The sequence below is a fragment of the Fukomys damarensis genome, unplaced genomic scaffold, assembly GCF_012274545.1.
Source record: "Fukomys damarensis isolate Sample0158 unplaced genomic scaffold, DMR_v1.0_HiC HiC_scaffold_7, whole genome shotgun sequence".
Lineage (NCBI taxonomy): Eukaryota > Metazoa > Chordata > Mammalia > Rodentia > Bathyergidae > Fukomys > Fukomys damarensis.
The window spans coordinates 11,141,244-11,165,936 of NW_022900919.1; the positions used below are offsets into that span (position 1 = coordinate 11,141,244).

At 40.7% G+C, this 24,693-nt stretch overlaps 1 long non-coding RNA gene across 1 annotated transcript; it reads left to right on the top strand.

Moving 5' to 3' along the window:
* Nucleotides 1–23,519: 23,519 nt before the first annotated feature.
* LOC104850776 lies at nucleotides 23,520–24,693 on the top strand. The gene is made up of 3 exons (XR_777068.2): nucleotides 23,520–23,625; nucleotides 23,966–24,052; nucleotides 24,424–24,693. It is a non-coding gene; the product is annotated as an uncharacterized LOC104850776 (long non-coding RNA).

The following is a 24,693-nucleotide window of genomic DNA, read 5'->3' on the forward strand; positions in this document are numbered from 1 at the left end:
TGAAAATTTGAAATTCAAAATGCTCCAAAACTTAACATTTGAAGCACGGATATAATATCACAAGTAGAAATTTCCACATTTGACCTTGTATGACAGGCTACAGTCAAAATGTATGTTCATGAAAATACTGCATAATATTATCCCAGCTTTTGTGGATAAGGTGTATACAAACCACAACTGAATTTTGCATTTAGACTTGGGTCCCATCTCTAAAATCCTATTATGTATATGCAAATACTACCAAATACAAAAAAGGTCAGAAATCAGAAACATTTCTGGGCTCAAACATGCAGATAAAAGGCACTCAATCTGTAATGGGAAAGTGGGTGAGTGTGGACAGGTTTTCTTGGGTGGTCTGGGAAAGCTTCTCTAGAAAGGTGATATTTGTGTTAAGTTTGAGTGTAAAAGCTGTCTTCGCATATCCAAAAAATCATGAGGCTGAGTCTCCTCTCTCTGGAGATATTCCACTAAATGGCTTCATGCTTTGAAAAGAAAAATAAGTGTAAATGGAATGTTTTATGTGAGTCTGACAAATTCAACATTTATCTAATTCCTAAGGTTAAACATTATTTTTTCCATTTTACATGTCACGTATAAACTAATGAAATTTGTCCACAATTTTGAAGCTAATGGATAGTTAGGATGAAACATTTGTCCACTTAAGTTCAAAGTCCACACTAAGAGAGTAAGGAGTCCGAGAGGGTGAGGAGTGAATGTAACTTGCTTTTGCAAAAAGGATAATTTCTTCATTGTTAACTTATTAAAAGACAAAGAAGAGAATCTTGACAGGAGTAAGGGAACCATTTACACTTTAGTAAGATAGATTGATAGCTGATTTCCTATTAAAAAATACGAAGAGCTAAAGGTGATGTTTCACATATTCAGATGCATGATAGAAAGGTGATAGATCAATAATTCTATATCCAGCAAAACTATTTTATGAAATTAATGGGAAATATTTTCATTCTTGGAGGAAAAAAATTGTAGCTAGCAGACCCACCCTATAGGAAGCACTAAAGTGAGAACTTTATGATGAAACAAAAGGGTAGTAGACAATAACTGACAAATGCAAGTACACAAGTAAATATAAAATATTGCAAGTAATTTTTAGTTTGTAATGTTGGCTTCCCTTGTTTATTTAAAAGCCAATTGCATAAATCTATAATTATATTTGTGTTGTTATGTATAGAGATATAGATTATGTGAAAATAATTGCACAAGAGGAGAAATGGAAATCTGTTGGAATAAAGTTTTGGGATATTATTATAATTATATTTTTATTAATATAAACAGGTTATTGTAAATTTGGATATTGATCATAATACCTAGGGCAACTATTAAGAAAATAACAAAACTATAGCAAAGCTAGCTACAAAATCATGAAACTGCATACTGTAAAATATCTGCTTGCCACAAAGAAAGCAGTAATGGATGAGTAAAAAAGCATAAAAAGACATCAAATATATAGAAAATATGTACCAGGATGGCAAGTATAAATCTGACCTCATTTGTAATTACTATAAGTGTACTAATCACTCCATGCAAAAGCCAGAGATTGGTAAAATGGATTAAAACATAATTTAACTTTATGCTATTTATAGAAGACATACTTTATAGTAAAAAACACAAATAAGTTGAAAGTAGAAAAGTAGAAAAGTATGCCAGCCAAATAGTAACTGACAGAGTGGCTCTATTCAGGTGAAAAAGATTTTAAGACAAAAGTTGTTATTAGACACAAAGATCATTCTGTAATAATAAAAAGGTCAATCCACGAAGAAGGTGCTGCTATTATGAGGAATAAAACTATCTGTTTGAAGATCACAAGGTCTCTAAATTGCTAAAGCGCCAAGATTGGGCTCAGACTTGTGACCGTTGTGCTTTAGCCTTCCATAGTGCTGGGATTACAGGCATGTGCCTCTAAGGCTAACAACTCAATTTTTCACAAGCTTGTCAAGACACGTCATAGGAGGAAAATAATATTAAAATATGGTGCTTGGTCCATCTGTACAAGAACAAAATTAGATACCCGCCATCCCCCGCTATTATGATTTATATGTAGATATCACCCAAGAGCCTCATGTGCTCATACGTGGAGTCTTTGAAAGGTTTTGGATGGTGGGAGGTGGGGTCTGTTTGGAAGAGACAAGTCACAGGCCGTACTACCTGAAAGGGTATGTCACTCTGCAGCTACCCGCTTCTTGCTCTGCTTTGGGGTCTGCCACGCCCCTCTGCCATGTTGTTTCTTCTTTGGAGCCAGCCAACTGTGGACTGAAACATGAACCGACCTGAACATCTTCTAAGTTGTGGGGGTCAAGTCTTATTCTCAGTGATGAGAAAGTGCCTAAGATACAGACCACGTCAAAAAATAGCCTCAAAATGGATTATAGAGTTAAAACTATGAATTTGAATTAGACAATAGCTTCCTAGACGTAAGAGACACCAAGAGCAAAAAGAAGTAAAGGGAAAAAAATAGGGTAAGTTGACCTTATTAAAGTGAGCAAAAAATTTTCGTGTTTCAAAAACACCATCAGAAAAGGGACAACACAATTGGAGGAAAATATTTTCATATCCTGTATCCAATAAAGACTGGCATGCAAAATATAAAACAGTACATTGACAATTAAAAACTAAATGTCAAATACCCAATTAAATGTGGGTGAAGGATTAAAGTAGACATTTTTCTCTGAAGAAACCTTATTAATGAGCAAAAAATTTTCGTGCTTCAAAAACACCATCAGAAAAGGGACAACACAATTGGAGGAAAATATTTTCATATCCTGTATCCAATAAAGACTGGCATGCAAAATATAAAACAGTACATTGACAATTAAAAACTAAATGACAAATACCCAATTAAATGTGGGTGAAGGATTAAAGTAGACATTTTTCTCTGAAGAAAACATGCAAATGTCCAATAAGCACATGAAAAGATGCTCAGTATGACTAGTCTTTAGAAAAAGTAGTGAACCACAATGCCGTTCATGGTACACACTCACTAGAAGGGGTAGCGTGGTTGAAGAACTGGGAGGGAGGGCTTAAGACTTCAACGCCAAATGGGTCATTTTATGATTAGAATTAGTCTCCTACTTTAATTTCCTGTGTGCTGCTTATGTTTTTTGTAAATAAATCTTTTAAAAGTGAAATAATTTGAAATGACATTTAATGTTGTTATTTTCTAAATAGGAAAACAGTTGTAAAGATTTCACTTCTTATCGATATTGATTAGGAAATAACCACCTTACAGAGTTCTTGTGTGATATAAAGCAGAACATACAAAATGAATGAGAGAGTATGTTACTTTCATCCATTTGGGAATGTTTTTTCTAACTGGTTGACAACTGGTTAGTTGAAAAATTATGCTTTGTCATTTTCCAGACTATTTAGATGATTGAATGCCAACCTGGCATTCAATAACATAACTTTAAAATTGAATTAGTTATTTTGACAGCTTTTTATTTTAAAACAATTTTAGAGTTTAAAAAATTCAAAATTATGCAGATTAGATGATTGAATGCCAACATTCAATAACATAACTTTAAAATTGAATTAGCTATTTTGACAGCTTTTTATTTTAAAACAATTTTAGAGTTTAAAAAATTCAAAATTATGCAGATTTCCTATACATCCAGCATTTACTTTTCCCTGGGGTTACCTTCTTATAAAATCATGATACTTAGAAATTTAAGTACAATCAATACTATTATGTGAACTCCAGATTTATTAAATTTCACTGTCTTCCTCTCCTTCTTCCTCTTGCCCTTCTCCTCATGCTCCTCCTTTTCTTCTTTGTCTTTTTCTTAGTCTTCTTCTTCTCTTCCAGGATCTCTCCCATGATCTAGAAACACCTGCGGTCTTTGACTTTTAAAGTCTTCCATGGTGAGATTTGGCAAACACAATCATACCAAGTATCCCCCTAGTTGTCTGAAGCCAAGAAGACTAGAGAGGGTGTTACAAAGTGCCCATTTGAGATCAGACTCTTTCATTAATGAAATCTCTGGTTTGTCAAGTGGATAGTCATAGAGATCAGATGTGAAGATACTCTGAAAATTCTGAACTACTGTATTCTAGTAATATCATTTATTCACTCATTAATCATTCAGAAAACATTTCCTGGCCATCAGCCATGTCTTAGATGCTGTGTTCAGCATGGAGCACATATAACAAAGACTCCAATCCTTGCTTGCTGGCAGTTCTAACCTTGTAATGCTGATCATTAAGGATTTATCGAATGTCAACCACTAACCCTATGATGCCAATTATTACCTTTCCATTAGAGTGAACTCAACGAGTATTCCATTACAAGCTTGAAAGAGTTAATGCTCTATAAATACCTCCCCTCTCCGGTGGAGTTTTGCACTGGCCCTGCCCAGAATGTATTAGGTTCCTTGTATGTATTTTCTTTTCCCCACTGTTTATGTCTCTGTTTTCTGTAAAGTTTGAAACTGCATTGGTATCTTCCAAGTTCTCTGACAATGCTATAAATTTCATTAAGAAGATGGAGCCTTATGGGGCAATTAACTCCAAAAGTGGTACAAAGCAAGAGCAGGGAGATACTGGCCTCCAGTACTTAGCACTTAGCTCTGAAACTGAGATAAGCCCTATCAACCCAGGGGTTGTGGTTAATGTTCACTGCTGCTTCCAGAGCATGGTATAACCTAGCGGTCACTGTGTTAACACTCCCCAGTATCTATTACAATTAGTTTTTGATTAAGAGGCCTAACATGGCTTTTGAAGCTTTTTATGTTGTGTCAAATGGCTCGTGATGGAGTGCTACGTGCAGACGCCTCCCCTTAAGCAAAGCGTATTGCAAAAGGTTTCAAGTGAACTATTTTATCATCCTAATGGAAACCGGATGACTCTTACTCCCCCCTTAATTTCAACTATTTACTGAAGAGTCCTTGTTTGGAATTACTGAGAGATTTATCCTTAAATGACTACCTCATGCATTAAGAATCGCTAATAATGGAGCCATTGGAAATTTGGTGAAGCTTTTAAAGATGTCCGAAGTGATTTCCGCAGAGGCTTATTTTTATTTTATTCTTTCCTTACAGTTTTAAAAGAGTACATAGCTTTGCCCTTTCCTGACATTTAATTATTATTTTAATTATTGTTTATGGAACCTCTCTCTGTCCAGTGCTACTTTCCCTGCCAGGGTTTAGTTCGATAATCATGTCTTGTTTTCTAAAAGAAAGGTCATTGGTATTTTGTGAGGAAAGGGAAGCTAGCTATGTAAGGTATAATTCTGTGAGAACTGCAAACGCATGTTATTTCTATAAAGTTTTTTATGAAAATCATAATTATTAAACAATTATGAGCTATAAAATATCCTTGTAAATTTAATGAAAATGTTATATATATATGACATAACTTGTAAATGTGAAACTTTAGCCCCTTTAGGAAGACATCTGAAATTTTTTAATTGATACATAATTGCTGGAGTTTATGGATCATAATGTAATATTGCAATACGTGTTTCCAATGCGTATGGTTATGTCACAGTAATTAGAGAATGCCTCACCCGACACATTTATCCTTTCTTTTTGTTGGGACCATTCAAGGTGTTCTCTAAGAGCTATCTGGAAATGTAAAATTATCTGTCAGCCTCAGTGCTATAGTCTGGGTGTTGACTGTCTCCGAATTGCCATGTGCTGAAGCCTTTGTCCCCGGCCTGGTGCTACTGGGTGGTGACGGAGCCCGGCGAGGGCCGCTTAGGTCACTGGGGACATGGCCCTCGAAGGGGCCACTGAGGCCCTGGCCCCTTTTTCCTGTCTTGCTCTTATCTCCTCTGCCATGAACTTCCTGTCGTGGTCATATCGCAATCCTGCCGGAGGTTAAAGGCAGTACATCGGCCTGATCATGAACTGAAACATCTTAGACTGAGCCCAAACAACCCTTTTCTCTTTGGAAGTTAGTTATTTCATTATAGTGACAGAAAGCTGACTGCAGTGTAGTTATGCTCCTTGCTTCAGAACAGTGGAAGTCGTTTCATCTCTTCAACTTCACTTCTGTGCTCATCCATCAACTTCTCACAATCTACGCTCTAGCCCCTGTCCCCTTCCCTACCTACAGTGATAACTCCTTTATTCTCTGCTTCGGTAAGATCAACTTTTTCAGATTCTACATGAGTGAGATCATCTGATGTTCGTCTTTTGGTACCTATTTATTATACTTTACGTAATGTGCTACAGTTCCATCCATGTTGCTGCATATGACAAGATTTATTCTTTTTAATGGCTGAATAATATTCCATTGCATATATGTACCAGGCTTTCTTTTTTTTTTCTTTCTTTCTTTCTTTTTCTCTCTTTCCTTTTTTTTTTTTTTTTTTTTTTTGCTGCCAGGGATCAAACTAGCATGTGTGGTTACCACTGAGCTAAATCCCTGGCCCTGCACCAGGCTTTCTTTATCTACTCATCTCAGTGGATACCTTGGTTGATTATCTTGTTGATAATTAACATTAAGTACTTTTTATACTACCTGTCTTTTTTACAAGTCTTACTGTCAGGAGCCTTGACCACTTACCTTTCTGGACCTTGGTTTTCATATCTGTGATCTTGGGGTTGGACTAGATGCACCTTGAGCTTCTGTCACCTATTGGCTTTGTGCAATCACATGTGCTGGACACTAAGCTCCTGGAGTGTAGAGTCTTTTCACAGGAATCCAGGGTTGTGTATGAGGTGAAGGTGTCAGCTCTGTCTGTCTTTGACGTGATACCTGACTCATTGAGCTCAGATTCCTTCTATGTGAAATAACCACAGCTCTGTGGACCCCCACAGCCACTTCATAAATCAACAGTGAAATAAAGTTAATCACATAGAGCTCTAAGTAAATAACAAGATCCCAGGAATGATTATTCCCTTTCTTATTTCATGTTCTGTCCTGTTTAATTGTACCCAGTCAATTTGAATAAAGTTATAGTAAGTCTCTGTCTTACATTCGAATTGTGGACTTTCACAGATATGAATAGACCTTGCATTAAAAAAGTTTCATAGGTGCAAACAAATCATGGAAATATCATGGAAATAGCTCATGCATCTGCAGATACTGTCACAGTTGTGCTGCTGTTTGTGCTCACTCTACAGTGTGATAGTGTACAGCAGTACAGTGCTCAATCAGAGCCCAGGTTGTCTGGAAGCAAGGGGAAAAGCAGTGGTGAGGTAGAGGGGACTGCTAGGAAGTGCAAACCAATATGCACTGTATATTTGTGTCAAAGGTGTGTAAGACTCACTTTGTCAGACTTGTGAACAAATCCATCTTGCAGAGTTCTCCCAGAAGAGAACTCATTTGTAAATTGGAGAATTACTATATTATGATGATTAGTCACAATATGGTAACTTCAGTGGATTGAGAGATGCCTAGAAAAATGGTAGAGTTCTGTGTTAGCCTGTGGATGACTGACACAGAGACCAGCAGACGAAAGCCCTCTGTAATGTGGGTGGCACTAATCCATAGGCTTGTAGTTTGGATGGTATAAAGGAAAGAAGAAGTATTCCTGTGTTGGAAGAGCTCCAGTTGTCACCATTGACTTTGGGCACTGTCAAGTTTCTTCAGCCTTCCAATACAGGTGCACACTAGAGACCCTCCTGTGAGCTTCCAGGCCTCCAACTATGGACTGAGACTGCATCCTTCATGCTTCTTGTTCCGCAGCTTTCATATTCTTGTGCTGAGCAGCTGCTGGGTCCTCTGGATCATCAGCATGTGGGTGGCCACTCTAGACTCTCTTCTAATCACAGAGATGGCTATTATGGACCTTCCCAACTCAGATCCTGTAAGCCCACCAAATATGTCCCCTTTGTGTCAAAATAATAATAATAATAATATTATATTATTGCATATTATATGCATAATAATTAGACATATATTTTCTATGGATTCTCTCTCTATAAGGAACCCTAGCCAATACCAGGCTAAAATCCTAACTTGAAATTCATAGTTGCCTACTTGGAGTTTATTATTGCATTGGTCCCATCCCTTTCTTTCCCTTTATTCATTTTGGAATGGGAAAGTTTACTCTGTGCCATTGTATGTTGAAAGTATTTAACTTTATATGATTTTTACAGGGGTTCAAAGCTAAGAGTTTGCCTTGAGTCTCAGAGGAGACTTTGGACTTGGACTTTTCAGTTATTCTGGAACTGTTCAGATTTTCATAACTTTTAGAGATGGACTAAACACATTTTGCATAATGAGATGGATATGAATGTTTTGAGAGCCAGAAGCAGAATGTTATAGTTTAGAATGAAAATATTCCTACAAAGTTGCATGTGTTTGGAAGGTGATTGCATTATGGGGGTTCTATATTCATCAGTGGATTTGGCCACTAACGAGTTCATTAGCTGAATGTGCTGTTAGGAGGTTGGGCCTTATTGGAGGTGGGCCAGGGGTATGTTTTACCTGGAAAGGCGTATTTTTGACCCTAGCTCCTCCCCTCCCCCTGCTTCCTGGCTGCCATGGGTTAAACATGTTTCTTCTGAAATTTCTCTCTATCATTCTGTCTTTGAAGAAGGTAATTATTGACTGAAACCATGAGTCAAAATAAACCTTTCCTCTTTTAAGTTATGGATGTCAGATATTTTATCTCAGCAGCAGGAAAGTGATAATATAGTTAACATGTTAATGACTAATATAATAAACTGTTGTAATATTATAAACATTTAGTGAGCATTTGTTGTGTGGTGAGTATATTGTGCTAGGTCTAGGAATTCTGAGACTGGAGCAAGTCCCTAGTTCTATGTGATCTGAGTCAAAGGTAGTAGGCAGGGAATTTTAATAGAGTCAGATAGTCATAGATGAGCAGAGAAGTTGGCACTGAGGGAAGTCGACCACTCACTTGAGATTGCAGTTGGGATTTTGCTGTGCATAGGGTAATGCTTCTCACCCAGCCTTTCAGCCTGTCTCCTCAGCCACCTCTGAGCCTACCGGTCAGGCCTTGCCACCTCACTTTTATAGGGGTAGAAGCTGAGGATTGAAGTGTTATATATATATTTTTTACTATTATTAGCTAGGTTTAAAGTAAAACTTGCTATCACAAATGCAGTTGTAGGGAACATGTGCAAAGATTTAGAAGAAAGGATATTAGTTAATTGATAAAGATATTAGTTCATTAATTTACACATTGGGTCTTTTTACTAAACGTCATTGCTTGGGCATCCATTTATTTCAACCATTTCTGTATTCATTAGATATTAATATGCTGTGCTGTTTTCCAAGCAAATAGTGCTATGATTTGAATGGAGCTTGTTCCCCTCCCCTCCAAACAAAAGCAAAACTCATGTTGAGGCTTGGTAACCTTGGCAGCAGTGTTGAGAGATAGGGCCCAGTGGGAGATGTTTGGATATTGGGAATGGAACCCTCAAGAATGGATTAACAAGTCTCACAGTAATGCGTTAGCTATCCTGGGAGTTCAGTCCCATTTTTCTTTCTTCTGCACATGCTCACATACCCTTTTGCTTTCCATCATGAAGCAAAGAAACACGAACCATCTCCAGATGCAGCCTTCTGATACTGGGCTTTCCAGCTTTCAGAAACATGAGCCAAAATAAACCTACATTCTGTACAAATTACCGGTCTCAGGAATTCGGCTATAGCAACAGAGAATGAACTAAGACACATGGTTCAAAGATGAAAAGAGTAGCTTTGCCTTTAGCAAGAAATTTGGAGTTCTGTTCAGAGAGGGCAGATAAATCCACATCACTGTAGCTCAGAGGTGCATGTAAGCACAGAGGTTGGCAGAGGTGCCTGGGGAAACACAAGAAAGAGTCCTCCAATCATGTGGGACTGGCCTTCTAGAAGAAGAGATGTGTGGGCTGAGCTGAATTTTATGGGGATTGATAAGGAGTTGCTTGGGTCAAAAGTGAGGGTGTGGCTGGAGGTATAGTTCAGTGCTCACTGGTAGAGTGTGTGTTTAGCATGTATAAAATACCAGCTTCAATCTCCAGCACCAACAAATAAAAATTAAAAAATAAAAAAGATGATGTGGAGAAAGCCTTAGGTCAAGAGTGGTGATATGAGAAAGCCTGGGTCACTGGATCCATTGTGAAAAGTTTCCACGTGGTGGGAGTGTGGCTGTGGGGAAACTGTGAGGGACTATGATGCCTTCAGACCTGAAACTACAAAGCAAGTCCCATGTATTTCCTGCCACTCATGAATGTTCAGGTCCACTCTACATTTACCTAGTGTGCAAGACATGGGTCTTATTTCTTCTTATTTTCTCTCAAATCCATCTCTTTTGCTGCCTGTGGCTACTCCAGTTTTATAGTCAAACTTAGCAGTTGGTTAGAGGCTGTTATTAGTATAACCAACCTTAAATAATTTGATTTTCAGGTCGGGTACATCATGATATCTCCTGTGGGCTTGATAGTCAAGCTACATATTTATTTTAAAAATTGTTTCTTCACATTATATTTGAAATCAGTGCTACTCACACATCTGCAAGCCATTAGGCCATGCATGTAAAATATTTCATCTGAGTTTTATTCACACAATTCTAAGGATCGGTTTTTGGTCCTTGTAGATATTTTGATTCTCTGCTAGGTTGATTGTGTCGGCTTTTCTCTTTGAAACATTCCTATAGGGAATTATAGGAATATACTTAAAAGCTTGTGTCTCCACATGTACAGATCAAGATTTGAGTTTTCCCAATTAAAAAAAAAATTGAGATGAATCCATTCACGGTATGCAAAATAACCCCCTCAGTTCAGAAGTTTATGTCTGAGTCACAGGCATCACTATGAAATGATAAAGATAATATTTTTAGAGAGACTTTGCAGATAAGGGGTAACTTTCCTGAGCAATTTTCACAAGTTGCTACAGAAAGAACTGTAAGTATGCGGCTAAGTATTATTTATCAAATAAGTGGTAACCAGAAGTTTTTCCCAACATCATCCCGCTCACTTTTTATCTGATGGGTCCTACTTATTTTAACTGTATTTTTTTGGTGGGATGACTAAAAGTATGTGTAATGTAAAAACAGAAAAACCGAGCTCTCCACTTTCCAACAACCAGTGATCACTGTGACTTTTCCTTGTCCTTTCTTGGGGTGTGCTCTGTGGGCCCTCACTTTCTTGAGCTTTGTTGAAAGCGCTCATTTTTCCTGGTGTTAATTATTAGTGTGACCTGTTTATGTGCCAGTTATCCAGCTAACCATTAATATCTGTTTACTCATTGATGACATTTGCAGTGGCATACCTAGCTCCCTGCTGTAAATGTCACCTTTTTTTTTCTTTTTTTTTTACACATATTAAATGTTTTCTTCTTATCTACTGAGTACCTGAAATAACTCCTTAAGAAACTAAAACAATATCGAGCAACACAAATGTAACCTTTATACATGTAAGAAGGAAGACAAGCACTATTGTTGTTAAAGGATCAACATGCAGAATTTCTTTTATTTTTGGAATGAGTACACAAACCGAAAGGGAGGGTTCTTTGGTGGGGGCAACTGGCAAGAAAAAATTTCTTTTGCTTCTGGGCCTTAGGTGGAGGAGGTGGGGTGCAAGATAAGGAAGGGACTCTGACCTAGTCCTGGGAAGTAGAACTCAACTGTCCTGCTTCAGAAGGTCAGTGTTAAGTACATGGCCACTGAAGCAAGCCCACAGGATTTATTTCTAGTTACCCAGTCAATCTACATTAACCCCAGCACCAGTAAGACATTTCCATCCCACACAGTCGTAATGGCTAAAACCAAGATTAAGCCAAGCAATGGGATTAGAGTGGCAACAGTGACCTTAATTTTACCCATCACTGGAGCCCGTGGATATTGGACTCTTCTTAATTGCGTTTGCCTGATTTAAACAGGCAATAGCAGCCTGAGACATTTATTTTCACCCCTCCAAAAAAAGTGAATAAATAAAAAAGGAAGAAGAGCTGTTTGTTTAGAGATGAACCACAGACCAGTCAGCTATGGCCTCCACCCTCCAAGTAAAAAAAGTAGTGGTTTTTCCTTTTCTTGCCTCGTTAATGTACTGGCACAGGGAAGGACCCATTGAAATATTATTATCTTTACATAACAGTACAATTTCAAAGTCTCCCAGCGCTTCTTTAGTGAAATCTTTTAAAATATTAATATCATCTGGGCCATAAATAACCATTATGGTTCTCATAGAGATTAAAGTTTTGAGATATGCCCTGGGTATACATTCACATTTTCTCGTTCATTGAGTCCTAACTTCAGTAAAATTAGTTTTTTTAGATAGCACTTGCTGTGACTGTCACTTCGCATTGGATTTATCATATAGAATTTAAGGCGGGAGACCAGGGAGCATTCTGTCACAAGCGATTGTGTTCCTAATCTTTGAGGGTTGGGCTGGGGGATGGGACGCAGATAAAGCCTTCTAGAGCCGCTGCTTTACCTGGGCTATTCATTCCACTCTAGCTGCCCGTGTGGTTGAGGGGATTTGCGTAGCTGTGTGTGCAGTGCGTTTCCCTCAAGCCTGTCTGAGTGTCTCTGCTTTCTGCACATAAAGCCCTCTCAGGTTTTTCAGCTAAATAATAATTCAGCTTGTCTTTCCCAGTGAATTTGGAAGTAAATAAATATAGGTGTTAAATGTGAGTTGTTCTGACTTAGCTAGAGCCTCTCCCATCCTAGAAGAGATCAGGATCGGTGTGCCAGCGACAAAATATATACAGGGCCTGGGGTTTTATGCTAAATTTATCATGATAAGAATTGAAAAACAATTCAAAGGCAAGGTTGGTATTACAAGCACATGTCAGTCTAGCGTATCTAGGGGAGACAGTCAGATTTTACATCATTTTCTTTAAAACCTGAACATTACTGTGGGACTACTTTAGATTTCTACAGAAGCATCACAGTCAAGGGGCTTCTCAGTCTTGTGAATGTATATGTTTTGCTTTGGGAACTAAGTATTTTCCAAAGACTGCTTTTCATCACTATCTTTTTTCTTCCTTAATATGCCAAAAAGGCCTTTCTTCCCAACCCTGGATTCTGGAAGTTGAGTACATACTCTTAATGGCTTGCAGATCTCTATCTGGGTATCGGAATCAGAGGCTTTTGAACTTTGCCAATCAAAATCTCACATTTACATTTCCTTTTTGTGTCACACAGTTAGTGAACTTAATTGACACACAGGAAATTTCCTTTACACATCTCATTCAAGGCGACACTGGAAATTTGGGTTTATGGAATGTGGCAGCAGCCCTGAGCTCTCTTGGTCTCTCCTCTGTTGGTTTGGTGCAGGGCCCAGAATAAAGCGACTTGTGCGTAGCTTAGAGTCTCGAATTTGCTGCAGTTAGGAGAGGCCTCAGGCCACACAGCAGTTCCTGAGCTCATCACGGTGAGGTAGAGGTGACTGCTATTTGGAAAGCCTTGGCCCATTAACTTCTGCAGGAAAACTGCCCACATGCCCACCTTGCAGTATGGTCAAAAGCCCTTGCCCTGGGCTCTGTGGGACACTGGATTATTCCATTTGAAGCACTTTTCCCATTGCACTAAAAGATCTCCTCATGGGTCTCTCTTCCAGCTAGACCAGTGGTCCTCAACCTTTTTTGGCACCATGGATGAGTTTCGTGGAAGATGATTTTTCCACAGATGGGGAGAGGTATGGATTTCGGAATGTCTTGAAGGAGCCGGGAACTTAGATTCCTCAAATGTGCAGTTCACAGTAGGGTTCGTGTGCCTATGACAGTCTGTGCTGCTGCTGATCTGCCAGGTTAGAGGAGCTCAGGCAGTGGTGTAAGCCACAGGGTCAGCTTTAAATAGAGACAAAGCTTGCAGCTGCTGCTGCTCACTTCCTGCTCTGTGCACAGTTCCTGAAAGCCCAGGGACCAAGGTAGGGAAGCTCCGCATGAGCCTTGAGTGTCTGACATACAGAGATACTCAATACAGCAGCCGGGGAGGCTGAGCAAGCTGGAGGACTAAGCATGTGGATGAAAATCCTCACAGTCTGAGCTCTCACACAGTGACAGGTGTTTAATGATGCTCACTGCATCCTGGGGCATTCTTTTATCCTCACTTCTACAGATCAGAAAAGTAAGGCTTGGTGAGACTAGGTACCTGGGAAAGTTAGGTAGCAGGAGAACTTCAGGGGAACAGAATTCTAGGCTTCTTCTGATGGATTCCTGATGCTCTTTACATGCAACCCTCTCTTTCATGTGGAGGAAGATGATCTTTCCTTCCCCCAAAGGCACTGCAGCAGCAGGCACAGAGATGGTGACATCTCGTGATACCTCAGGCCTGGCTGCAATTGACGTTCCAGGGGCTCTCGCAGTGCTTTTCAGTTTTAGCGTTGTGCTTTGGCTGATGCAATGCTTCATTCTTAACATTTTATGCTAAATTAATGAGCCCTTTCATTATTTCTATCTGACTTCATGTCCTCACTGTGTGGTCTTGGCCAAGGTCCTTCTGGATGCCTCAGTTTCCCCTTCTGTACCTGGGGATTCAGGGTTGGGCAGAGGGTCCCAGTTCCAGTCCTTGCATGGGTCTTAGAACAGCAAGTGGGACATCCTGACCAGGCAGAGGTATTAATGTGACAATGTATTGTGTTGTTCTGTCCCTGTTTCCGTGAACTTCCCTGCTCCCCAAGCTCTGCCTTCCTCTGGCGCTTGGGGTGCAGAGAACATTCGCTAAGTCTGGAGGCCTTGTTATAGGGTCCTGTAATGTAGGCTACCTAAAAGAGGGTCTACACTCATCATATCTGAGGCCCAGCCACTTTCCCAGGGCGCTGCCATGACTGGGGCTGAAGGCCCTGATGGTGACCTGGTCCTCTTTTCCATTTGTTAAAACTTTTCAAAACCTCTCCCTACCCGCCTGCCTTCAAAACTCCCTAGCTTCTCTCCACTTTTCCCTTGCTGACATTATCTCCTCCCTGACTGTGGGCTTTAGGGAAACAAAAGCCAGGTGTCTTGGCTTTGGCCTTTTCAAAACAAACCTACCCTGAGGCAGGGGCATGGGGAGGCCTGGCTTCCTTTGTAGAGCAGAGAGCCGGGAACACCGAGATAAAAACACAAATTAATATATCAGTAAATTATCCTGCCACACTGACATGTTCTCTAATCAGGAAGACAGTGGAAAGCTGGGGAGTTTGCCAGGGAAGAATCTGGAGGAGGAGGGACAGGCAGACATGCAGGAGGCTTCAAAGCCTGAACTTTTCCCCTGAGGTTTTTACAGGGTGTGCAGGAACACCAGCTCCCTGCTTCACTGGGGTGACAAGGGGAGAGGGAGAGACACATGGAGACACTGAGAAGAGGCGAGTGGAGGAAGACAAAGGAGGCCGGAATGACAGGCAGAGAATCACCGCTCCTGCCAAGGCAGCACAACGTGGACCATTCCAGTTGCCACAATTCCCGTCTGCCCTGGCTGTGCTGGCCATGAGATCCATTTAAAAGATGAGCAACCAGGATGTAAAGGTTAAGTGGACTTCTGCTTTTTCCTACAGCCAGCAAATAATGGAGACAAGTGTCCAGCTGCCTGCTGAAGGCTGGAGGGAACACACTGAACCCTTCTACCAAGCCCTGTGCTGATGGAACTGGGGAACTTGGTGGATGTGAGTGGAACATAAGCAAATACCTGTTAAGACCATAAGAAATGCAGAAGATAAAAGAGAATAGAGCTCTGTGCCCAGGCCTTCAATATGAACATGTGAAAGGATAAAGTGTGGCCTTAAAGGTGTTGAAGAGCTTGCATAAATGTGGCCTCCAAGGCAGTACCCAATCCTGCATCATAAATCAGGCTCACAGGATTATTGCTGTCTTACAGATGCAAAATCTGAAGGTCAGAGAAATGAAGCCACACAATCAAGTGAAGAAGAGGCTGGTTTCAAACCAAACACAGCTATCCTGGCTTGAAATCCATGGTTGACAAGATGGCGGGCAGTCTCTATCCAGAGGACCCAGAGCCCCACACTCAGGAGTTGACTGGACATCAGCAGTAAAGCAATATATGCACTTTGAGCAGGCCGGTGGCTTCATGTTGGAGAAATGTGCATGAAGATAAAGTAGCAGAGATGCACAGATGGGAGGAAATGGGATGTTCAGGTGGCTCTCTGTTAAGCATGAGACTTGGCTCAAGAAGACAAGTAACTGGGATTCAAGCGATGCAGTAAACATGCCAGAGGAAACAAGAGAGGCACAAATCGCAAATCTCTGACACGAAGAGGAAACACAGGAAGGATTTAAAAGTGGAGTCCAGCAAAGAATGCTTGGCACACAATTTGGAGAGGAAAGACAGGGGAGAGGGAAGTAGGAAGTAAAAATTGAGGGAAAGCAAACACATGGACAGATGGGAAGTTGCCCCCAGAAACTAGATGTTGCCTGGAATTTGCACAAAACAAAGAGAATACGAAGTTTAGGGCAGGAAACATCTGTCTAGAGAAGGGTGTGAGAGAAATCAGAACCACACCTAGACCAGAAGATTCAGGCAGATTGGTGAACATGATTGTGATGAGGAAAGAAAAACAGGATCTATAAGTTTTAGTCAGAATAAAAGAAAAAGTGAAATGGGAAAAGAATAAGAAGCCATTATTGTTTTTAGAACTTCTTAGAATCCCAATAAAAATGTTAAAGCATAAATGATTGTGTCAGTATTTTCTAAACATACCTGGTAACAGACCCCCCCTTCCTTAATATGATTATTATTATTATTTGCTACACTGGGGATGGACCCAGAGCCTCACCCCTAATAGGCGAGTCCTCTACCACTGAGCTGCACCCCAATCCAGAGGTTCTACTTTTCTTCAACCTAATTTTAAAGGTAGTATCTTATGGAACTATGATTTTAGGAATAGTTTATAAAATGCTATCTTGGTGACTGTGTTAACTTTTTGTTGCTGTGACAAAATATCCAAGACAAGTGATTTAAAAGGAAAGGTTTATTTTGGCTTGTGTGTCAGAAGTTTCAGTCCATGGTTGCTTGGCCCCACTGCCTTGGGGCTGAAGTAGCAAAGAATGCCATGGCCTGAGCGTGTGGCAAGGAGCCCTGCTCACCTCATGGTGGCTGGGTAGCAGAAGAGCGACTGGAAAGAGCTGCGGTCCCACTATCCCATTCAAGGGCACACTTCCTCTGTCCTGACTTCCTTCCCCCAGGCCGCATCTCCTAAAGGTTCTGCCACTTTGCAGTAGTGCGCTGGCAATAAGAATTCAACCCTTGGGCCCTTCAGGGACATTTCAGACGCTCACCGGCACAGTGGCATGCAGGTGAGCTCATTTGGCCCTCACATTCCATCTTTCCAAATTACAACACTTTGGGGGCTTGAACGGTGGCCACTAATTCTTCTAATTCTTGCTGCTTTCACTCCATCTGCCTTCATGCAGCTTTTCTTAGCAATGAGCTGGAAATGCTGGCTTCTTAGACTATGGCTTAATTAAGTATCATAAGGCTTTATCTCTTGGCTTTAGAGATTGTTCCATGAGTAAACCTATGAACTCGGTGCCCTGATATTCCCACAACCGTGTTGACTGCTGTCGGGATTTTTCTTACTTACTCCCTTGATTCTTAGCTTCTGTTTGGAAAACAGAGCTTTCCAGCTAATTGATCTCCCAATACTTGAAGCATGATTGTGTTATTGCTGCAATACTGGTATTGAATAAAAGCAACAAAATCAGTCTGAAGACTATATACACAGCAGAGGCCCCTTAAAGAAACAATCTAGAAATTAAGCTGCCAATTTGGAGGACATTCTCCAGTTTTATCACACACAAACACACACACATCTAACATTTGTAACAGCGGTGAGCATGTTGTGTGTCAAATGAGAGTGAACCTTAGAGTGAGAAACATATGACAACCACTGCTGAGGTTAAAAAGGCTAGGAATTCAGCTGTGATCAAAACATCCCTCTTCTTTTTACACAGTCACAAAATGAAAGTGTAAGCTCCCTTGTGGAACTTACACTGTTTTCCATAAGGAATCTACTGGGAGGGTCTCACTGGGGATATTTCCATGCCTTTACTTTTATGCATCTTTTTGTAATAAAAATGAAACAGAGAGGAAGTGGGTCCCTTGCCGTGGAGTCAGATTCTATGATAGAATATACTCCTATCACGAGTCCTCAAGGTTGTACCAAAGATGTCTCCTTCGCTGAGTGTAAGACAGGACACACCAGCGTCTACTCAGTTACATTACAGGGAAATAAAAGCTAGCATGAAAATGGCCAAGGAGACACTGGTATCACTTTGTGCAGTATTTAGGGTAGTTCATTTTACACTGCTCTTCCTTACTTTGCTATGAAGACTTTTTAAAATTTCTAAAATAATAGTAGGACATGTTATGAGTCCACTTTTTAAAAAGAATTTCAGTGAGCCATAATTGATGTAACTGCACATATTTATAGTGTACAAACTAATAAGTTCGGGGATAGGATATACCCACAAAAACATGGCCATCTATCTTCAAGATAGTGAACATAGAGAATTTGTTTTGAGAAATGAATTTTATTACGACAAGTCTGAAGCACAGGACTTGAAAGAATTAGGCAGTGGACATTCATGTATCCACCGCCTACTTTTCATAATGAACATTTTCTCTTCTTGCTCTCTCACATGTCTTGCCATCTGTCCATTTCTCTATCCAACCATCCAAGCATCTTGATTTTCTGCTGCAAATTTTAGGTGTTGATATCCCTAAACATTTCAGCCTGCAGATCATTAACTAGAGTACAGTATGCATTTATAGTCTTTTGAGGAGGACATAGTACAACATAAAAACTATATGTGTGAATTTTGGCAAATATATACAACTCTATAACTCAAATAGCCATTAAGATTTGGAAAGTTTGTATTATCAAATAGATTCTTTTGTTGCCTATCCCAGCCAATTCCTGTTTCATTTTCCCAGAGAAAAACATAGTTCTGATACTTTTCACCAGAGACTCATCTGTTTCAGAACTTCACATTTATATAAGCACCCAGTAAGAACAATTTGTGTAAGACTTTTTCCTCTCAGCATAATGGTTTAAAGATTTATTCTGCTTTTTAATGTCTCTCTCATAATGTGTTCCTTTTCGTTGCTGAGCAATATTCCACGGCATGAGTTTATCACTGAGCACTACTGTTATGAAGGCTAGAGCATGTGATGAGATGATAAGAAGAGGGCAGGGCTTGAGATATTTTTACCATAAAAAAGCAAATTTAGGAAAGGACAAGATAATCCACCCCAGGTATTTAAATCAGAGGTCAGCAAATACTTTCTGGAGTGGGCAAGAGGTATGTTAGCCCTTTCTGGGCCAAATGGTCTTTGTTGCAACTACCCAATTCCGACCTTGAGGTACATGCAAAGGAAGCAGCACTGTATTCCAATAAAACTTCATTTATGGACACTGAGATTTGAATTTCATGTGCTTTTTGTGCATCACAAAATATTCTCTGCTTTTGGATTTTTTTTTTTTTTTTGCAGCCATTTGAAAGTTTGATATCCATTCTTAGCTCACTGCCTATACAGAAACAGATGGTGGGCCAGATCTGGCTCCAAAGCCATAGTTGGCCAGTTTCTGATATAAAGACTATCGAACTAAAGAAGAAATTATTATTATTCTCTTGAAGGCAACATGAAGACTCAGGCAGGCAGCTTTTGCTTAGAAAACCGAAGGTTTATCTATTAATTGAAGTAGTGTTCAAGTGGATTTTAGCTCCTCAACCTTGCTGCTTCTCTTACCTCTGGTGGTGGCACAAGGTTACAGAGCAGGTTCTGGGGCAGGTCTATGTAGTTCAGTTTTTTCAGGTTCTCTTTTTCTCACTCTTTGACCTTGAGCAAATTATTAAACTCCTTTCCGTTTCCACTGATTCATCCATAGAATAAGAGTCAATTAATAGAACGTACTTCTTTGGTTTCCCCCGGGCACTCAGCAAGGTAGTATATATAAAATCCCAAGAACGGAGTGGATTCACCATCAGTGTCCACTGCGCTTCATACGGCGTCTAGCACATGGTAGGCAAGAAAGAAGTACTTATCACCATCATCACTGCCATTGTTATCATCTGGAAGCTAGGTAAGCCTATGCGTTAGCTTTCTATCACCGTGACGACATAGGCGAGAAAAAGCAACTTGTAAGGAGGAAAGATTTCGGGCATTTCTCATAGCTTCAGAAGTTTCCGTGCATGGTCAATAGGTCCAGTTGCTTTGGACCCGTGATAAGGCACAGTGCAGTGGCAGGGAGTACACTGTGGAGCATGGCCTCGGGGGCACCAAGAGGAAAAGAGAAATAGGAAGGGGTCAGGTTCCAACATCACCTTCAAGGCCCCACCCCCAATGGCCTAACTTCTTCCACCGAGGCTCCATGTCCCAAAGGCTCCGCCATTCCCCAGTAGTAGCCCAGTCTGGTGACCAAGTCTTCCACACGTGGGCCTCCAGGGACACTTCAGCTCCCAAACTATAACAGCCTGTGTGGGAATTTGTTGAAGGAATTCCTGCTCTTCCTGGGCCAACCTAACAAGTAAGACTTCTTATTTGAACAATCAGCATTCTCTCCCCCGAGTTCCCAGTGTTTCAATCCTGACACTCACAGTTGTTGAAATCTAGAAAGCATAGCATATTTCTTGTCATTAACATTAGCATAGCCTTCACTGTAAGGTGTTTTGCTTCTACTTGCTCTTCCTGATCTTGGATCTAAAGCTTGCCTTTCAGAGGTAAGTGAGTTCTCGGGACTATGTTGCAGTTGCCTAATTGTACTGTTACTTTCATTTTTTTTTTCTTCATATGAGAAAGTGAGAGGAGAAGGGACCTTTGCTCAGAAAAAGGAAATCTGTTCAATTAAAAGCATTAAATATGGTCATGATTATTCCTGTCAGTTGCATGCACCCGCTACACAAGGCTGAATAATTGGATACTATGGGAGTATTGTTCAGTTGTGTCTGGGTGTCATGTGTCATTGTGTGACTGGCACTCGGCATGCCCTGGTAAGAGAGCTCCAGTAGATCTGACCCGGGAGCTCTCCATCTGTACCACTGCATGCCCGCCACAGCCCTAGCACTAGTGCTATATTGTTGTGAGTGTTTGCTAGTTCTGCCACATCTATTTACCCGAGCCTGTTTATCTTTACTGGTATTTTTATTATGTCATTTTCCTTTTTTTTTTTTCCTGTTAGCTGGATGGAATGATGGCTGTGGTGCCTTGAATAATATAAAGTCACAAAAATAGCACTCGAAAATACCCACGGGAGTATTTAGGGAAACATCGTCATTTTCCAGAAGAAGAAGAAGACGAGGTGCTGATGGTAGGACAGAAGTCCCTGCTTCCTCTAGCCCAGTGTTCTTTCATTACCCACATTAGTACCTGTCCATCAGCAAGATCTGACGTAAGGAAATTGTGGAGGGGTAGGGGGCCAGAGGGCCATGGCCTCACCTTTGTACCTTACCTGTAGACATGTAGCATGATTCCCAAACTGAAATATACAATAACCAGACTAACACACTTTATTGTGCTGCACATGCTCAGGTAACACTAGTGAACACCAGATATTGAAACGGAGTCTATTGTTCAAGCCCCTTTCAGGAGGTCTTTATGTTTTTATATTAGAATCTCAAAATGGGACACAAGTCTCAGCCTTTGTATAATTTCCAGAAGCCCTTCTGATAAGAAAGTGAAACCACAGTATTTAAAAGAATATTTAAGCACTTAGATATCCTTATGAACAGAGGATCCCAAGAAGAGGGCTGTAAGGGCGCAGAGAAAGTCCAGGTAGACCTTGATTGACACTGAATGGGAAGTTTTTTTTTTTAAAAAAACGTCAGCATGAAAGTAAAGAAAGAATAAACGAAGGGAAGAGTTCTTTTGGGCAGGGTTGAGGGGAAGTGGTGGACGTCAGCTGTTCCCGTGAAGTTAAGGTAGAAGGCAGATGCTCTGCTCCAGGTGAGGGGGAGAATGTTAGCCTTTTGACAGAAACAGAAACAAAGGCATCCTTACATTCATAAAGACTTTTCAAATGTCTTGTGTGTATATTGAAGCACAATTTGAATGGACTGCATTTTCCAGTTTGACCCAAAGATGGGCGTTGCCGAGTTGCATATAAACAACATTATGAGAGTTACTCATTTTGGGTACAGAAAGGATTTCCTTCTAATAGACTTTCTGAATTTTTTGGATCTTGGGAGTATTGTGTGAATGTACATACATACTCTCCATGTAAAAAAGGCTTTTGAGAGCATAATGCACAGTGACAGACTGGCATGAACTGAACTGATGATAGTCCCCAGTTCTTTTTGTAAGCAATATTGTATTGATGGAATTGGAAAACGATTTCACCTTTGTGTATCAGATGCCTATGCGGAGGCCTTATTCATTTATCAAAATCCTTTTGGAAGAAAACAAGAACTTTTGCAGCAAAAGCAAATTGAAAGTGTAACACTTATTTATTGCACAAGACAGTGCAAGATCACACCCGTTCATCAGAGGTGACCAGGGCAGGGTCACTGAAGGGTCTGTGAGAGACAGCCAATCGGACTTCTGGTTTTCCTTTCAAAGCCCTGTCTGTTTTCTTCACCTTCTTCAAAACACCCTTAAGTAGACATATGTATGAAGTTGAAAAAAAAAGACCAAGAAGAACGAGAGCTTTCTTTTATTAGCCTTGTGTGTTTTAAATACTCATCATTATCAAGAGAAAAATGGAGCCGATGTCTGATAAGAAGATGTGCCACAAAGTCGAATAATACCATCGTCAAGACTCGGCCAGCTGATGGAGTGAACAAGCTGGTTTCCCACCTTGGAAGAAAGAGGGCTTCAAAGTTTCCGCAAAAGTATTTGTTTAGAGTGGAGAGGATCAAGACTTTCTGGTATTTACAGCGAAACAACAACAACCCAGCCTATCTTTTAGGGAAGGAATGCATGGTTAAATTGGCTCCACTCCTCCTTAGCAACCTGAACTCTGAGGCCACATTTTTCCCTCTCTAAGAAGCAAGTGGGAACTTGAAAAGTATGTAACATGTCTGAAGAGGGAGCAGTGAACTTTGCCCAGTCTGTAGCTAGTCCAGAAATCTGAACCTTCAAAAGTTCCAGGACTTGGGCTTTCCGGCCCCTGCCTTTCTTGGCAATCCTGTGCATCTATAGGCTTAGCAGACTCTCTTGGCCTGGAATCAGGGAAGACTCACTGCTAAGGAAAACAACAACAACAACAACAACAACATTTGTTGCTCAAGTATTTCTTATGTCATTCAAAAGGAAGTGCTGAACACAAAAATAAACAGGAAACCCAATGGGATTGTGATATCCAGTTACTTTTAGGTACCTGCAGAATGTTCAGACAGACTTCACATTCACTTGAAAGCTGCCCTCCAGAGTTTTTGAGGTTCCCTCTGTAGGGAGTAGGGTGGGTTGGCAAGACTTGCTTCCCTCACCTTGTTGGGGAGGGAGGAGGCTTCATTAAAAGCCTCCCATTTGGTCTTTCAGTGCAAATCTTTTCACAACGGGCAAGCAAGTTACTTGGTAACTTGAGCTGTGCTCGTTCCTGAAATTCTTTCACATAATTGAAGATTAATTTGATTCCCCAGATTGTTGAGGGTAGTTGACAGTGGGGGGCTGGGGTGGGTGGAAATAGATTATTCAAATCACAAAGAAGTAGGTGTGCCCTAAGTGACTGTTCCATTACTGCGAAGAAGCAATGTTTGCCTTCCTCAGTATTTGTCAAACTCGCTGCTGCCGATCCTGTGGGGCAGGCAGAGAATGCCCTGCTGGCGATCGGAAAGCAGGTGAGCCTCAGGGAAACCTAAATATTTTGTAAAGAGAGTTGTGTGCAGTGATGGCTACTCCAGAATCCATTAAGGCTGAAACAAGCTGGCTCAAGGGCTCTGGCTTTCTCAAATGTCTAATGTAAACAATATGAAAGTCAATAGTGGGGGACATTCCAAGATAGTATTAACAGGATTGATTTATTGATGGCTGCACAATGGGAGGTTATCTTTTGTTAATTGACTCGGTAAATAAGCTCTAGGAGTCAGTGCGTGGGGGAGAATCAACCGGTGGAGGGAAGAGGCGAGGCACGGAGATTATAATTTGTTCAGCTCCCAGCCTTGTTTTGGTAAATTCCAGACCACTTCCTCTGCAAACCTCAGAGTTGAGCGAAGTTAATTCTACCCGGAACTTGGCATTTTTCCTCCAGGAAGAGAACATTCAAAGGTGGTGTATCCCTGTCAAATAGTAGATTCTGGTGGGGAAGGTTTTGCTTCAGGAAGGTAGGAAGCCTAGCAATTAATTCTAGGTATGTGTCTGTGTGTCTGTGTGTCTGTGTGTCTCTGTGTGTGTGAGCATGGAGATGCGTGTGCACACCTCAGGGATACTTGTAATTTCTGGGGAGGGAAGTGATTGAACCATGGGATAAATGTGTTGTTAGCTTCTGACAGCTCTTTACACGGCCTTCTCCATAAATGGTAGCTCCTACTGGGAGTCAGTGGGAGAGAAAACGACTTTTTGAAGTTCTGGCCAATTCTTAGTATGCTGACTGCAGTGGGACCTTCCGGATAGACATGTAACTTTATGGGTTTGTCTAGGTCGATTACTTTCCGGACTGTCCCACTTTCAACATAAACATTAAAATTCCTCAGCCAGAGATGGTGGCGATGTGTGCGATCCCTGCACTCTGGGAAGCTGAGGCAGGAGGATGGCAAGTTTGAGCCCATCTGGTGCAACGTAGCAGCAGCCTGTCTTCACAATAAAAAAAAAAATGATGACTAAAAGAGCTGCGGATGTAGCTCATCGGGAAGGCCCTGCTCTCAATCCTGCATACCAGCAAAAATAAAATGAATATATAAAAATAAAAA